We start from the raw sequence: 17,209 nt of genomic DNA, 5'->3' as shown, positions 1-17,209 counted from the left end.
GAAATTCTAGTGTTTCAAAAGACAGAGCACCAGGAGAAAAATTCTAGCTTGCATGTTGGAGACACTAAAAGATAGTTTTGAGGAATATTTTGAGACAGAGAGCTTTCACCAGATGAGCCCTGCGGTAACTGTGGTATTTGGGGTTTTATTGCTTTCAGTTTTTACAAGGTCAAATCTAAATCCATACATTGGAAATGTGTTCTATTTTAAGCGTTGAATATGGGATGAAATGACTTATTTGCTTATTTTCAAATGTGTCTCCTGGCCTTTAGAAGCTATTATTTACATAAAGGTGCGTCTGAACTTTATGTAAAGAACATGTTGGATGCTACCTGCTGTCCAAATATTTTAAAGGTATTAAAATGTACAAAACAACAATCCATATCCAAAGAAAATGAAAGATGGAAATCACTGTCCAATGTCTTCCTAAATCATATTTTTAAAATAACCATCTTCACAGCTTTGTTTTCATCATACTGCATTAAAATATACTTTCACTGCTTTATATAAAGAGTACAGAGTACATTTTTTGTTAGCAATCAATAGCTCTAGTTCAGACAGTTATATTAATGGTTATTTAAATTCAGTGTCTAACTTCTTTTTAACTGACCCAACAGACAATTAAGAAATGTGAACATTTATCTTAACCTTCTTTGAGATCTAAATCCACTTTCCATTTTGGCTTTTCTCATTTTTCACCTGATTACAAGGCATATGTCTTTTGCTTCCTTTAATTACTTTTTGTACTTCCTTTTTTGGTCTTTTTTTTTTTTTAATTGCTTGTTGCTAAGCAATGTGCGTGAGATTAGGATATACATACATTATCTTTGAACACTGTCTACTTGGTATCATTTTCCTCTATTACTTTACCTCATTTGAACTGACCCAAAATGTATTTTTTTGCTTTTTTTGACCTTTCTTTGTGCCGAAGCATGTTCCTCTACCTTCGTTTCCTTTGATCTGTACTCAATAGCTATTGTATTCAGTATTTAGCTGCATTTTTTTTCTATTCTTCATTGTTTCTGTTAAGTTCTCATGGACAGACTCTTACATCATATGATTATTTTTCTTTTTAATCTACTCTGTCTTACTTTCATTTGTATTTAAAGACGTTAGAGAGACATTTCTTTCATGAAATTTTGGTCACTTCCTATTATTTCTCTTTTATCAGTTTCGCTGTTCCAGACGTTAGTTCCTTGCAGTACTATAGGATCCGTATTGCTGTCTTCCTGACACCTCTTACTTACTTTAGCTGTTACAGTATTAACCTATGGGATAATCTTACATATAACTATGGTGCTTCCTCCATTTAAATGTGTTGTATTTTTTAATGAGTTACAATTCATTTAACTTATTTAGCTATGAGGAGTTAACAACAACAACAAAAACCCTATGAAAACAAAACAAAACAAAACAAAATACCTCAATTACTTACAAACACAGACCATAGTTTTCTTTACATGTGTTTCTGAATAAATATTTTTGAAGAACACTAAGGGCACACTTTGCCTTTACCAAACCAATCTATTTTGTAAGCTAACTTGAACTTCTGGGCTGATACAGACTCTTGTTCCTGTCACTACGCTTGGAGACAACGAGTTTGAAGTAGGGTGTGGATAGGTTTATAATTCAGGACTACCTGGTATCTAGCTTGACACATTAGGGCCATAACTTTATAAAGGTCTGCTTTTTCCAATTATAGAAAGAGGTAAGTCATGCTTCTACCCTATTACAACACAGGGATGTTAGAGACTTAAGAACTTTAAACAACATTCATTAGTATAGAAATATTAGATATTTGGCCTATTAATAAATTAATAAATTTTCAATTTCCATTCATTATCAGTTTTGCAAGTAAGCATTTCTTAATATTTATTGTATAACTCTTTTCTCTTAACTATTTGGATTGTATAACCAAATGACGGGGCTCAACTGACATCATATTAATGTATTTCAAGCATATCCTCAACTGAGAACTTGCTTCCATTTTTCTTTTCTTTTCAAGGTAGATAATAATTAATAGAAAAATAATAGTGAAAACTGAGTAATAAAATGTAAAAAATAAATATTAATTACTAACAGAAAACAAATGGTAAAACATGCCAGCTATGTCTATCTATAAACTTAATGGCTTGTTGAGAGACAGTTATTGTAGTTTTTAAAGAGTACAGGCTTTGGGGTTAATCTGCCCAGTTTATCTCTTGGCTATTTCACTAAAATGGGAATGAATATGACTTATGGAGAAGTAGAGGGTAGTGGTTAAGAATATGAACTCTGAAGCCTGGTCATCTGTGCTTAAATCTCACTCTACCTCTTACATAGCTAGCTAGGTGTGTGTTGAAAGTTACTTAAATCAGTACCTCACTTTCCCTACCTGTAAAATGGGGAAAGAGTAGAACTTAGCCATGGGGTAATGGAAGAAACCATTCCAGAACCTCTACTACCCCTCTTGGCCCTAGGTGACAGCTGCATCTAACAGCATAACCTCTTCGGCTTCCACTCACAGTCAGAGCCATGGTCCATCAACTCCTCTGCTCAGCGGCACCAAAGCAATCACAAAAACATATGTCATTTCCTTCTGTGGCCTCCACAAGCTCTCTATCTGAAGCAACCACCTCAGGTTACTCGCTTTCTTATGACTCTATTTATTTACCTCTTTGCACTTAGAATAATTGGTGATTATATTATTATTGGTTTGGTTTACTTTTTACTGTTTGTTTCCCAATTCAATGTTATGTATCAGAACTAAGTCATGCCATATCACCACTGCCTAGCACAGCACAAACAATAGGTACTTCAGTAAATACTTGCTAAAAGAATGAATAAATGGAAGGACAGATAATTGTACTCTTTATTTAGAGATACACAAATCTTAAGTCTCTCAAAAATCCACTATCCATCTATCAAAAGAAGTTTTATCTAAACTATTTTTAGAACTATTTATTTTTTTGGTCTGTCTTATGTCTTGCATCTGATATGTTTTAGGATTTTCCACCAACTATATAAAGCGACCTAAATTTTACTTGTCTTACATTTGCCTTTATCAAGAGTCAAGGCATGAAGCTGAAGATATACACACCCTTAAACACAACAACTTCAAACTTAGGTATATAACCTAGATCAGTACTATTCAAACTTAGGAATACATATCACCAGAGGTAAACAGGCACGGGTAGTTTAATGAAGTCAATAACAAGAGCTTCAATTTTAAAAATGAGTTTCCTCAAAAATGTACCCAGATGCAATAATACTGGTTGTCCATTCCTACTTCCCCGTCCAACCACCTTTCTCCCACTTTTTAAGAGAAAGACACACTTCTCATCCAACATGAATATTACTAAGGTACACTGCCTGAGTGTGTAAAAATTTCCAGTGTGCCAAAGGGACAATTAAAAATATTGGTATCTTGAAACCTTTATTCAAAGCACTATAAACTCTTATGAGAGTTTTGAGAATTACTGTATCTTACATATGTTTCTCTTTAGGGGAAAGCATGAAATGAAATGTGGGACTTATGTTTAGATGTTCTGAATTGAAACGTGCTATATAATGGGGCAACAGGAGTGATAATAACCTTTATTTAATGACCTTGACTGTGCTATTCCCCAACCATTGACAAAGAACACATTATCCCTGAAAGAAAGATCCATGAGAGCAGGCCAAAGATCACGTGTAAGAAAAACTAAAGACGGTACGGTTTTATCCAGGTGAAAAACTTACGGCAAGACTTCATGACTTATCTATCTGGTTACCTGTCATAAAACTAAAATGTCCCAGATTTATACATGGCATGAGGGAAATATCAATTTACTACAGAGTGCGCATTCTTTTCATTTCACCATACTCAGTAAAGAAAAAAGGTCGGTGAGTACTCTTTTTCACCCACTTCTCAGTTTGTGTCTCAGTTGCATACAATGCCTGATTTAATAGAGGTGGAGGTAAAAAAAATTCTGAGTTTACCTAAACATAATAGTATAGTACATCCATGAGTAAAAGGAAATTATAGGAGAGGAAAAGGAACTGTTAACAGAGCAGTGAGTATTTTATGGATTCAAACATTTCTTCAGAATCACAAGACAAACATTTTCATTAAACTTTGTCAAAAGATTACTGGATAGATAAATATGTGTTTATTTTTTATCCAGGCACAAATCTCCAAGCCAATTTTCATTGCTCAATCAGGCCTCTACTCCTTTATTTATTCCTATCATGCACTTACGGGATACAGATAAATTTAATGGGATTCTGTTGTGAATTGTACTATAAATAATGTACTTAAAAATCATTACAGAACTATAAATTTGTAAGCCTCACATCTATTAATTGCCCAATACCTTTTATGGTTTTACTATTAATATCTATTGCACCTCATAACATTAAAAAAGGGGAAAAGGTCTTGATGGGACCTTCCAGAGAAGACGGCAGAGTATGGTACTCCAGGACTCAGTCTTTCTACCAGAACGACTATTAAACACCCAGGAACTGTATGATACAACTATTTTGAAACCCAAGAGGCCAGAAGAACACTGTACAATATCCAGCAAAGAGAAGGAGGAAGAGGCTGATAAATTATGGCAAAGAACAGTAAATTGCTCTCTCCCCACAGTGGTGCCCAGCTCCAACTGTTGTGTTAGGCTATCACAGGGTCCAGTTCCTGGCTAGCTGCTGGTGTCAGAAAAGGACATAAAAATCCTCTTCTCCAAGAACAGGGGTGGGCACAGCTGATCACTGATCATGGCTTTTGATTAGCTTAGCTAATTCGGATTGCTGGGTCCCGGTTCTGAGTACAGCTATTGTTTCAACCCACCCTGGAAAGGGGAGAAGGCGGTGGAGAGTTACAGACACAGCACTTCCTCAGGGCTGTGGGGACAGTTAGCTGAAGGGGTGCAATTTCTGGGCAGGTCAGGAAAGCTCAGCTTTGAGGAGCCAACAGAAAAGATTTGGTGCCCTTCCTGATCCCCTCTCCAGGGCACTTTGGAGCCAACCTGTGCCTCTTTCGTGGGTCCCTGGTCCCGTATTGGCTAGAAAAGACCAACCTGGGAAAGTTCCCTCTGGGGTGACCATCCTCCCAGAACTTGCCCTCCAAACAAAAGCAGCATGAGATAACAAAAGGAGTATAAAAACTATAGAGGTGGACAGTCTAGGACAAAGACCTACTGGCTTCAAATACCTGGGAGAGGGGGGTCTGTCCCCTGGGAAGCAGAGGGGACAACTAAACTCCTTTAAATGTGGGAACTCCAAAAAAGTAACACGCAAAAGCCCAGGACAAGACAGAGTCCCAGAAAGACAGGAAAAACCCTGCAAACTACACTCACCTTGGGTGGACCTTCCTGACAGGAGGGCTGAAGCTCAAGAAAATCTCTATCTTACCACTAGCTGGTTACAAAATGAAGAACAGACATCTCAGGGAGTAAATTTCAAGGTTAACATTTTAAAATATTAAAATGTACAGTGTGCATGAAAAGAGTACAAGACAAACAAAGAAACAGGAAATGATGGCCCATCCAAAGGAAGAGGATAAAAATACAGAAAACACCAACAAAGAAGATGAGAATGTGGATATACCAAACAAAGCCTTTAAAAAAATAGATCTTAAAAATGCTTAAGGAGAGGATGGAAAGTACAGAGAGAGAACTAAAGGATATCAGGAAAACAATGAACAAGCAATATGAGAAACTCAGTAAAGAGACAGATTTTAAAAGAGAACCAAACAAAATTACTGTAGTTGAAGACCACAATAACTGAAATAAAAAATGCCCAAGAGGGTTTCAAGAGCAGATTGGAGCTGGCAGAAAAAAGAATCAGTGAACTTGAATATAAGACACTTGAAATAAGTTTGGCTGAGGAGCAGAAAGAAATATTAAAAGCAATTTGGCTTTATAAACGGGGTTTATTTGGTTACAGAGTTACAGTCTTAAGGCCATAAAGTGTCCAAGGTAAGGCATCAACAATAGGGTACCTTCACTGGAGAAAGGCCATTGGCATCCATAAAACCTCTGTTAGCTGGGAAGGCACATGGCTGGCGTCTGCTTGCTCCCAGGTTATGTTTCAAAATGGCGTTCTCCAAAATGTCAGCTTTCAGCTTTCAACGGCCATCTTCAAAATGCCTGTCTCAGCTGCAGCTCCTCTCCAAAATGTCACTCTCAGTTGCTCTGAGGTTCCTCTGTTCATGAGCTTTTATAGGGCTCTAATGAACTAATCAAGGCCAGTGCTGAATGGCCAGGGTCACACTTCCATGGAAACATTCAGTCAGAGGTCACAACCTAACTAAAGGTGTCACTCACAGTTGGGTGGATCACATCTCCATGGAAACAACCTAATCCAATATTCCAACCTAATCAGCACTAATACGGCTGCCCCTACAAGATTGCATTAAAGAATATGGCATTTTGGGGGACATAATACATCCAAACCAGCACGGACAGCGATGGGACACCATCAAGTGCAACAATATATACATTAAGGGAGTCCCTGATGGAGAAGAAAGAGAGAAAAGGGCAGAAGGAATAGTCAAAGAAATAATGACAGGGACTTCCCAAACTTAGCAAAAGACATGAATATGCACATGCAAGAAGCTCAGAGAACATCAAGCAAGATAAACCTGAAGAAAAATACAGCCTGTCACTTATCGATTGCACTATCAAAAGCTGTGCCAGTTAGTGTTACCCCGCCCATTCAGGGTGGGTATTAACTGGATCATTGGAGTCATATAAAGGAGTTCACAGACAGAAGGACCTCAGAGCAACTGAGACTGACATTTTGAAGAGGAGCTGCAGCTAAGAGAGGAAAAAATGCTCCAAGAGCAACATTTTGGAGAACACCATTTTGAAACTCAACCTGGGAGCAAGCGGACACCAGCCACGTGCCTTCCCAGCTAATAGAGGTTTTCCAGATGCCAATGGCCATCCTTCATTGAAGGTACCCTATTGTTGATGCCTTAGCTTGGACACTTTATGGCCTGAAGACTGTAACTGTGTAACCAAATAAAACCCCTTTATAAACGCCAATCCATTTCTGGTGTTTTGCAAAATGGCAGCATTAGCAAACTGGAACAGATTTTGGTACCGAGAGTGGGATGCTGGTGCTGCTGAGCTTGCAAATACCAAACATGCTGGAACGGCTTTTTTAATGGATAACAGGAAGATTCTGGAAGAATTGTGAGGAGCTTGATTGGAAAGGCCTAGGTTGCTATGAAGAGACTGTAGAAATATGAAATCTAAAGATACTTCTGATGAGGCCTTGAACAGAAATGTTGAATGTGTCATTGCAAACTGGAAGGAAGGTGATCCTTGTTTTAAAGTGGCAGAGAATTTGGCAAAATTGTGTCCTGGTATCAGAGGGAAGGCAGAATTTGAAAATGATGAGCTGGGATACTTAACTGAGATCTCCAGATTACGTGTGGAGGATGTAGCCTGGCTTCTGCTTGCAGCATATAGTAAAATGCAACAGGACAGAGATAAACTGAGAAATGAACTCTTGGGTACGAAGAAACAGAAACTGGTATTTTGGAAAATTCTGGGCTTCTAAAAGTGAGACCCCAGAGGCTACAGCCTCAAGTGAGGATTTAACCAAATGTGGAACCCTACTACCATGTCAGTATAAGCCAGGATTGGAGATGGAGTTATCCAGAAAGCATCTGTGGAAACTCCTGTTGTCTGACGGTTTTGACCTCTGTGTGCTTCATGCCAAGCCAACAAGATTTTTGAAAGAACTGTATAGCTGGAGCCATGGCCGGTCTGGACTGGAGGGGACAGAGGAACAAATTAAAGGAAAAATGTCTTCAAAGACAGAGCCATGGAGGTTGAGGTCTGGAGTCAAGAGGTCTTGGGCTGGGAGAGCGGAGTGGCCCACATGCATGGAAAGGGTGAGTTTGCCCCAGAGGTCAAGGGTGGGCCTTCCACCTTGATGCTCAGGAAGAGTGCTGCCACCTCAGAACCCAGAGAGGGTGGAGCACATTCCCTGGGGATATGGGAGAGCCTGGTCACCACCCCACTGTTCAGAGAGGGTAGAGCCTTTGCACCGGAGAGGCAAAGTCCGGGTGGCATCCTGATGTTTGAGGAGGGTGGGGCCGAGAAGAAGGTGGTCTCCCCAATGCATGGATATGTTGGGGCACTCACCCTAGCATTTGGAGAGAAAAGGGCTGCTGTGAAGGCCCTTGGAGTCCAACCCCGCTCTCTCGAGACCCAAGGATGCAACGTCATTCTGTAAATGATTATCAGACTTTGAAATCTAATGGAGTTTGCCCTGAGGGTTTTAGGAATTGTTTTGGTCCCTAAAACCCTGTTTTCCTTTCAGTTTCTCTTTATGGTAATGGGAATGTTTATCCTATGATTGTCCCTCATTTGTATATTGGAAGCAGATAACTTATTCTAAGTTTCACAGGTCCACAGATAGAGGAGAAATTTGCCTTATGAGAGACCACACCTGTAACTGGGATCTTGTACTTACCTACTGTTACTGAAATTATTTAAGTTTTTATGATATTGTGATGGGATGAATGTATTTTGTATATGGAAAGATCATGTCATTTTGGGGTCCGGGGGTGGAATGTGCCAGTTTGGATGTATCATGTCCCCCAAAATGCCATGTTCTTTGATGCAATCTTGTGGGAGCAAATGTATTAGTGATTAGATTGGAATTCTTTGAGTGTTTCCAAGGAAATATGACTCACTCAACTGTGAGTGAAAGGTCTGATTGGATAATTTCCATGGAGTTGTTACCCCACCCATTCATGGTGGGTGTTAATTGGATCACTGAAGTCATACAAAGGAGTTCATAGACAGAAGGACCTCAGAGCAACTGAGAGTGATATTTTGAAGATGAGCTGCAGCTAAGAGAGAACAAAATGCCCCAAGAGCAACATTTTGGAGAACACCATTTTGAAACACAATGTGGGAGCAAGCAGATGATAGCTATGTGCCTTCCAAGCAACAGAGGTTAACAAGACAAGGATGCCCACTTTCACCATTGTTATTCAACATTTTACTGGAAGTTTTAGCCAGAGCAATTAAGCAAGAAAAAGAAATAAAAGCCATCCAACTTGGAAAGGAAGAAGTAAAACTTTCCTTATTTGCAGATGATATGATCCTATAAAAAGAAAATCCTGAAAAATCTACAACTAAGCTCCTAAAGCTAATAAATGAATTCAGCAAAGTATGGGGTACAAGATCAACACCCTAAATCAGTAGTGTTTCTATACACAAGCAGTGAACAATCAGAAGAAGAAATCAAGGCAAAAATTCCATTTACAATAGCAACTAAAAGAATCAAATATCTAGGAATAAATTTAATCAAGGATGTAAAGGACCCATAAACAGAAAAGACCCATAAACAGAAAACTATAAAACATTGTTAAAAGAAATTAAAGAAGACTTAGATAATGGAAGGATATTTTGTGTTCATGGTTTGGAAGATTAAATATTGCTATGATGTCAATACTACCCGAAGCAATTTAAAGATTCAATGCAATCCCAATCAAAATCCCAAAAACCTTCTTTGCAGAAATGGAAAAGTTAATCATCAAATTTATATGGAAGAGTAAGGAGCACTGAATAGCTAAAGCCACCTAGAAAAAAGAGGAATGAAGTTGGAGAACTCATACTTCCCGACCTTAAAATATATTACAAAACTGTGGTAATCAAAACAGCATGGTACTGGCACAAGGACAGACATATAGATCAACAGAATAGAATTAGAAGCTCTGAAATCAACCCTCACATTTATGTCCCACTAATTCTGACAAGGTGACAGAGATCACTCAATTGGGAAAGAAAGTCTATTCAACAAATGGTGCTGGGAAAACTGGAGCTCCATTTGCAAAAAAAAAAAAAAAAAAAAAAAAAAAGAGGACCCCTACCTCATGCCATATACAAAAATCAACTCAAAATGGATAAAAGAGCTCAATATAAGAGCTAAAACTATCAAACTCCTGGAAGAAAACATAGGGAAGCCTCTTCAGGACCTTGTGTTAGGCAATAGTTCCTTAGACTTTACACCCAAAGTACAGGCAATAGAAGAAAAAATAGATAAATTGGACCTCATCAAAATAAAAAATAAAAAAAAAAACTTTTGTTCTTCAAAGGACTTCATCAAGAAAGTAAAATGACAACCTACACAATGGGAGATAATATTCAGAAACCACACATCTGATAAAGGATTAATATCCAAAATATATAAAGAAATCCATCAACTTAACAACAAAAAGATACACAATCCAATTTGAAAATGGGCAAAAGACTTGAACAGACATCTCTCCAAAGATGATATACGAATGACCAGAAAGCACATGAAAAGATGCTCAACATCACTAGCTATTAGGGAAATGCAAATCAAACCATGAGATACCCTTTCACACCCATTAGAATGGCTACTATTGAAAAAAAAAAATGGAAAATAGCAAAAGTTGGACAGGTTGTAGAGAAACTGGAACACTCACTCACTGCTGGTGGCAATGTAAAATGGTGTAGCTGCTCTAGAAGACAGCTTGGTGGTTCCTCAGAGAGCGAAGTACAGAACTACCATATGACCAGGCAATCCCACTTTTAGGTATATATCCAAAAGAATTGAAAGCAGGGACTTCAACATTTGGACACTGATGTTCACAGTGGAATTATTCACCATTGCCAAATGATGGCAGCAACCCAAGTACCCACATGTTGTAAGTGTATACGTACATATAATATATATGTATGTTGTATAAATGGATGGTTAAATAAAATGTGGTATATACATACAATAGAATATTATTTAGCTGTAAAAATGAATGAAATTCTGATACATGAGACAATATGGATAAACCTTGAAGCCATCATGTTGAATGAAATAAGCCAAACACAAAAGGACAGATATTGTATGAGCTTACTGATTTGAAACAATTAGAATAAGCAAACTCATAGACTCAAAATCCAGAATACAGGTTACCAGCAGACAGGGTGGGGGGGATAGGGAATGGGAAGTTAAGGCTTAAAATGTACAGGGTTCCTATTTGGAACACTTGGACATATTAATATCAGACAAATTAGACTTCAAAACATGGACTATTACCAAGAATAGAGAGAGGCATGATAATGAAGTTGTCATGATGATAAAGGGAAGATGACAATAATGGACTGAATTCATTAAGATATAATAATTGTAAATATATATATACTCTTAAAAACAAAGCTTCAAAACACACGTAGTAAAAAGAAAATGATAGAATTAAAAGGAGAAAAAGACATATTAACAAATACAGGTGATGACTTCAACACTTTCTCAGTAATTGACAGAACAAGAAGACAGAACATTAGTAAGGCTATCCAAGACTTGAACAAAACTATCAAACAATTTAAACCCAACTGACATTTATAGAACTACCCACCCATCAACAGTAAAAAAAAGTTTTTCAAGAGCACATGGAACATTCATCAAGATATTCACCCTATTCTAGGCCATAAAACAAACCTTAACAAAGTTAAAATAACTGAAATCATGTGACATGTTTTCTGAACACAATGAAATTATACTAAAAATCAATGGCTAAAAGATATGTCAAGAATACCCAAATATTTGGAAATTGAGCAACATGCTTACAAATAACCCAAGGAATGGGAGGAAGTCACAAGGGAAATTTAAAATATTTAGAATAGAACGAAAATTAAAACACAACATAAAAAACTTGTGGGATATGGTTAAGCAGTATTTAGAGGGAAATCTATAGTATTAAATACTCATATTTGGAAACAAGGTATCAAATCAATAATTTAAGCTTCCACATTAAGAAACTAGAAATCCAGCAAGTGGAAGGAAGGAAATAATAAAAATAAGAGAAGAAATCAATGAAACTGAAAAGAATAATAGAAAAATCAAAGAAATCTTCAGCTTTTTTTTTGGGAAAAAAAAAAATTGATAAACCTCTAGGCAGACTGATCAAGACAAAAAAGATAGAGGACACAAATTATCAATATTAGGAATGAAAAAGGTGGCATCTTTCCACAGGCATTAACAAAAATAATAAGAGTATATTATGACAACTTTATACTAATAAATTTGATAACAAATGACATAAACACATTCCTTGAAAGATACAAACTAACAAAGCTTATTCAAGCATCAACATCCACTTTTGCCTCACTGCATCCCTGAAAGCAAGATGGGTGACCAGCAGCTCTAGTGGAGCCGTCTATGAAAACTCTGCCAGGGTTCCCATTCTTGTTGCATCTGCTGAAACTACCCCGGTCCAATCCGGAAATACAGCCTCAGTCTGTGCTGCCAATGTTTCCGTCAGAATGCGAAGGAAATAGCCTTCCTCAAGTTGGACTAAGTAACCTTCCTTGAATGGACTGTCCAAGACAACTACCTGACTAAAGAAACAATGCTAGCTCTTATATATAAAATAAAACTAAAAAACAAACAAAAAAATAATCAATATCCAAAGTAGCCCTGTATCTATTAAAGAAATTTAATTAATAGGCAAAACTCATCTCCTAAAGATAACTGCAGGTAACTCTACAAAATATTTAAGGAAAAAACAATAACAATACTACACAAACTCTTCCAAAAAACAGAAGAGTTGAACACTTCCCTATTCATCTTAAGAGGAGAGCATTTCCCTGATACAAAACCCAGAAAAATATTTTACCAATATTCCTCCTGAACACAGATGGAAAAATTCTTAATAAAATACTAACTGAATCCAGCAATATATAAAATGGATAACATAACCAATGGATAAAACCAAGAAGGATTTATCCCCAGAATGCAGGATTGATTCAGCATTAAAACACCAATCAAATGTTATTTGCCATACAACTGATTAATAAAGAAAAACCACATAATCATCTAAAAAATGTAGGAAAAGCATTTGACAAAATTGAACATCCATTCTTGACAAAAACTCGCAGCAAATTAGTTTCACTCAGCAAATGCAAGAGTGAACACTTTCTCCCCAAGACTGGAAACAAGGCACAAGGATGCCTCCTCTCAGCACTTATTCAACATCACCCTAGCCAATGCAGTAAAGGAGGAGAAAAGGAATAAAAGGCATGCGGATTAGAAAGGAAGAAATAAAATTATCTTTACTCTCAAACAACATGATCATCTGTGTAGAAAGATCCAAAAAATCTACAAAATATCTAGGAGAACCAAGAAATGAGTTTACAAAGCCACAGGATATAAATTTAATATACAGAAATCAATTGTATTTCCATAACTAAAAATGAACAACTAGATACTGATATTTTAAAAGTACTATTAAAATAGCACAAAAACCACGAAAATTGTAGGGATATATCAAACAAAATATGTATTACATTTGTCTACGGAAAACAACAAAGCACTAAAGAAAAAAATTAAAGAAGGTCTAAGTAAATGCAGATTAGAAGATGGAATTTGTTAACATGTCATTTCTCCCAACTAATCTATAGATTTTATACAATTGCAAACTAAATACCAGGAAGATTTTTCTTAGGAATTGAACAGTTTAGTGTAAAATTTATGTGGAAATGTGAAATATTAGAATAGCTGAAAAAAAAAGTTGGAGAACTCATACTACCTGATTTCAAGACTTAATATACAGCTACAGTAATTAAATAGGTGCTACTGATCTACACATATATGGTCAATTGATTTTCACCAAGGTGCCAATGTAATTTAATGGAGAAAAGATAATCTTTTCAAGAAAAACAAAAAAGAAAATCTTTTCAAAAATTGGTGCTTGAACCATCAGACATTCATATGCAGAACTGAATGAAACTAACCACTGATACATGAAATAGCATGGATAAATCACAAATGCATTATGCTGAATGAAAGAAACCAGATACAAACCATTACAGACTGTGTAATTCCATTTATATGACATTCTTTAAAAGGCAATACTGTGGGTACAAAAATCATATCAGGAGAGTCAGAGGCTGGAAGTAGAGGGAGGAAATTGAACGAGGTGGAAATGTTCTGTCTATTGTGGCTCTGGTTACCCAACTGTATACATTCGTCAAAATTCATAGAACTGTACACTTATAAAGGGTAAATTCTACACTATGCAAACTATACCTCAATGAATCCAATAAAAAATATTGGCAGTGAAAGCCAAGAAGATGAAAAAACTTTTTTAAAGCCTTATTACATTAACATAAATTTTCGTGAGGGAAAAATAATAGAAATTAGAGTTCAAAAAGAAATGATATAAAATTTTAAATTGTTAAAGAACTTGTTCATATCATTTTAAAAGCTTATTCACATATTTTTAAAAGGAAAACAATGAGTATCACATCACTTTGGTATTTAGATTCCACTAGATACATTTAGAAGAAGGATAGATTTTATTTTTAAGTCAATATTTATAATACAGTGGAAATTACATAATTTGCAACCATTTAAAACTTATTTTGAAAAATTATAGTCATGGATCTAAAATGTATGAAGAGGTACATAGTTGTTAAAAATCATATTATGGGGATACAAAACCACTGCTCTAGAGCATAGCTTCCAAAAACAGTGCCACAAATGTTTTACAAGAGAGCCAAGATATAGAACTCCCCAGTCTCTTGGGTAGTCAGGGCAGTTTGCCCTCAAAGCAACTTGTCTGTTTACTGAAAATGTGTTTTATAAATACTCTCATTGTCTACAAGTGCCATGAGGTGATAAAATTGTGAAGCATTACCCTGGAGAAATTCTTGCCTATGTGCACAAACAAAAGGTACAAGAAAGCTTACTGCAGCATTAATTGAAATCATAAATAATTGAAAATAACTTTAATGTCCATCTACAGGAGACTGGATAAATAAATTGTAGAATTATCTTTCAATGAAATTCTACACAGCAGTGAAATGAATAAATTGCTAGAGCTATGTGTATCATCATGGATGAAAACTCAAAATCTTAAATGTTGGGGGAAAGAAATAAAGGTGCTGGTTATCTACAATACGATACCATTTGTATAACACTTGAAAATTTTATATTTGCAAAACAAGATCACATTTTGTTCATGAATAAATATCTATGCAATTGTATTAAAATATGCATGGGACTAATAAATACTATAATATGGATTATTTTATTCATTTATTTTCCCCACCTACCTAGAAAGGTGGGGAAAGGAATCAGGGAAAGATGAATCAGGATTGTCAGCTGTACATGCAATGTTTTGGTTCTTTAAAAAATCTGAAGCAAATATGGCAAATGTTCAGACCAGATAAAGCTAGGCAGTTGGAATGCAAGTGTTACATTATACTATTCTTTATACTTTTCAGTCTAAAATATTTCCTATGGTCACAAAAAAAAAAAAAAATCAAGATATAGTATCTTGAAATTAAGCAGGAATTCTAGTTTATTAGTTTTACTGTAGTCTTCATGATTTATGGACTGATACACAATCATCAGATAGAGCCAAAGAATCAGAATACTTAAACTTAGAGATTAAATATATACATGATTAATTTTTAGTTAGCTAATTACTGGAACCTGTCAGTCTGGATACCCTCTTCAATTTCTTAGAAATCCAAAGAGAATCTGATAAGTTTGGATCAATAAATATCAAATACAGCTGAAATAAACAGCCTATTTTTTCTGCAGTCTTTAATAAATTACTCATTGATTCATTCAAAAAGAACTAAATGACCATGTGTTTTGTGCTAACCTGAAAATTCAGAGGGAATCAAGCCAGAAGAGAAAAGATTCCTGATCCCATGGAGATTTAAGTTGATTGTAGGAGACAGACAATGAGCAAAAAAGACAAAAGATTGTCTCAGAGATTGGAAAGTGCTATGGATGATATAAAACAGAGATTTATTGGGGATAGGAATTGGGATAAAGCCACTTTGGATAAGAAAGGCCTCTCTGATGAAGCAATTTTTAGGCAGGGAAATGCAAATGATAAGACACATAATATGAGGGAGCAAATGTCTTGAATAACTAGTTGCACATGACCACATGAGCTTAATGAATCAGACGTAATTCTAAGCCTGTAGAAATATAAAGACATTTATCATCATGCCATAGTTTGAAAGTTTTGGAATTCCTAAGGGAGAAAAAAAAGTTATAAAACTAGAAATAACTTGATTCCTATCCATGAACCTTTAAATAAGTATAAACCACTGTGGTATTTAGGTAATACGATAGCAGTTCCACCAAAAATATAAAACACAAGGAATTCTTAAGGAATTTACTGAAAGACCACAAATAAAAATCAACCTTTTTTCCTAATACATATACTAACATCTAGAAGAGACAACAGACTGTAAACAGATTCTTGGGAACAGGTGTTAAGGAATAAAGAAAACAAGCTGAGACAGGAATCAAAAAAGCAGGTGACTATGAACAGTAAAATAATACTACAGTAAGACATTAAACATCTGTATTGTATTTCAGCACGTGTTAACACTCAAGTTTTCATAAAGCTATAATGTATTTTCTTAGGAATGCATTACAGTAAATAGCAGATTCCTTCATTTCAATTCAGAAAAAATAATCTAAAGTACACTTAGAGAGAGGCAAGCTCTTAGTTACAGCTATATTCCAGATGGCCACCTAGGAGCATTGAGAGACCATTCTCTGAAGTCACTGTCCAATGCATTAAGGTAGACAATATGGCCAAAACAAATGATGAGAATTACAAGAAAGGAAATAAAACAGAAAATATTGTCCTGTCTTTGTTTATAAACCATGGTACAGTGATACCTTCCCTGTTTGCAGTTCTAATTGTTACATCTCAGAAGACACCAAAAGGAGCTAGAGATAAAAAAAACAAAAAACAAAAAACAAAAACCAACAGTGGAAGTAAATTAGTGGACAAGGATCAATAGGCCTTCTGTACAAATATGGAAAAAAAAAAAAATTCAGATTCTCCAATCCAGAAACACAAAGGCTGAGAAAACCCTGTGATATCAGGAAGGTTTGCATATGATGATTAGAATGATTTTCCAAATCTGAAAATTAAGAGCCATGAAAGAAGATTGAAGTTTAAAGGAAGTTTTATGAAGACAATTTATTTTCATTACAATTTTATGGAAATATATGAAACATCTTATCTATGAGGTAGGACAGAATGAAAGTAATAAAAAACCCAATAAAGCATTTGATAAATCAAGGATTCTGAAGCCTGACAGAGACTGAATCTTGACTTCAGTATTAAGCTGTGCAACCTTGGGCAAGTTTCTTAACCTCTCTGTGTCTCAGTTTCCTAATCTATGTGATGGCTATTGTAAGGATGAAATGAGATGGGTCTTAATAC

At 35.8% G+C, this 17,209-nt stretch overlaps 1 protein-coding gene and 1 pseudogene across 2 annotated transcripts in view; one reads left to right on the top strand and one right to left on the bottom strand.

The window, feature by feature from the left end:
* EFCAB11 (EF-hand calcium binding domain 11) overlaps positions 1–17,209 on the bottom strand; it is a 181,674-nt gene that overhangs the window by 104,261 nt on the left and 60,204 nt on the right. The window lies entirely within an intron of this gene.
* Positions 12,131–12,301, top strand: LOC119531172 (annotated as a pseudogene).

This window comes from Choloepus didactylus, chromosome 4 (genome assembly GCF_015220235.1).
Source record: "Choloepus didactylus isolate mChoDid1 chromosome 4, mChoDid1.pri, whole genome shotgun sequence".
In the NCBI taxonomy this organism is placed as follows: Eukaryota; Metazoa; Chordata; class Mammalia; order Pilosa; family Megalonychidae; genus Choloepus; species Choloepus didactylus.
The sequence above is the reverse complement of the archived record's forward strand: the minus strand, read 5'-3'. Positions and strand labels throughout refer to the sequence as shown.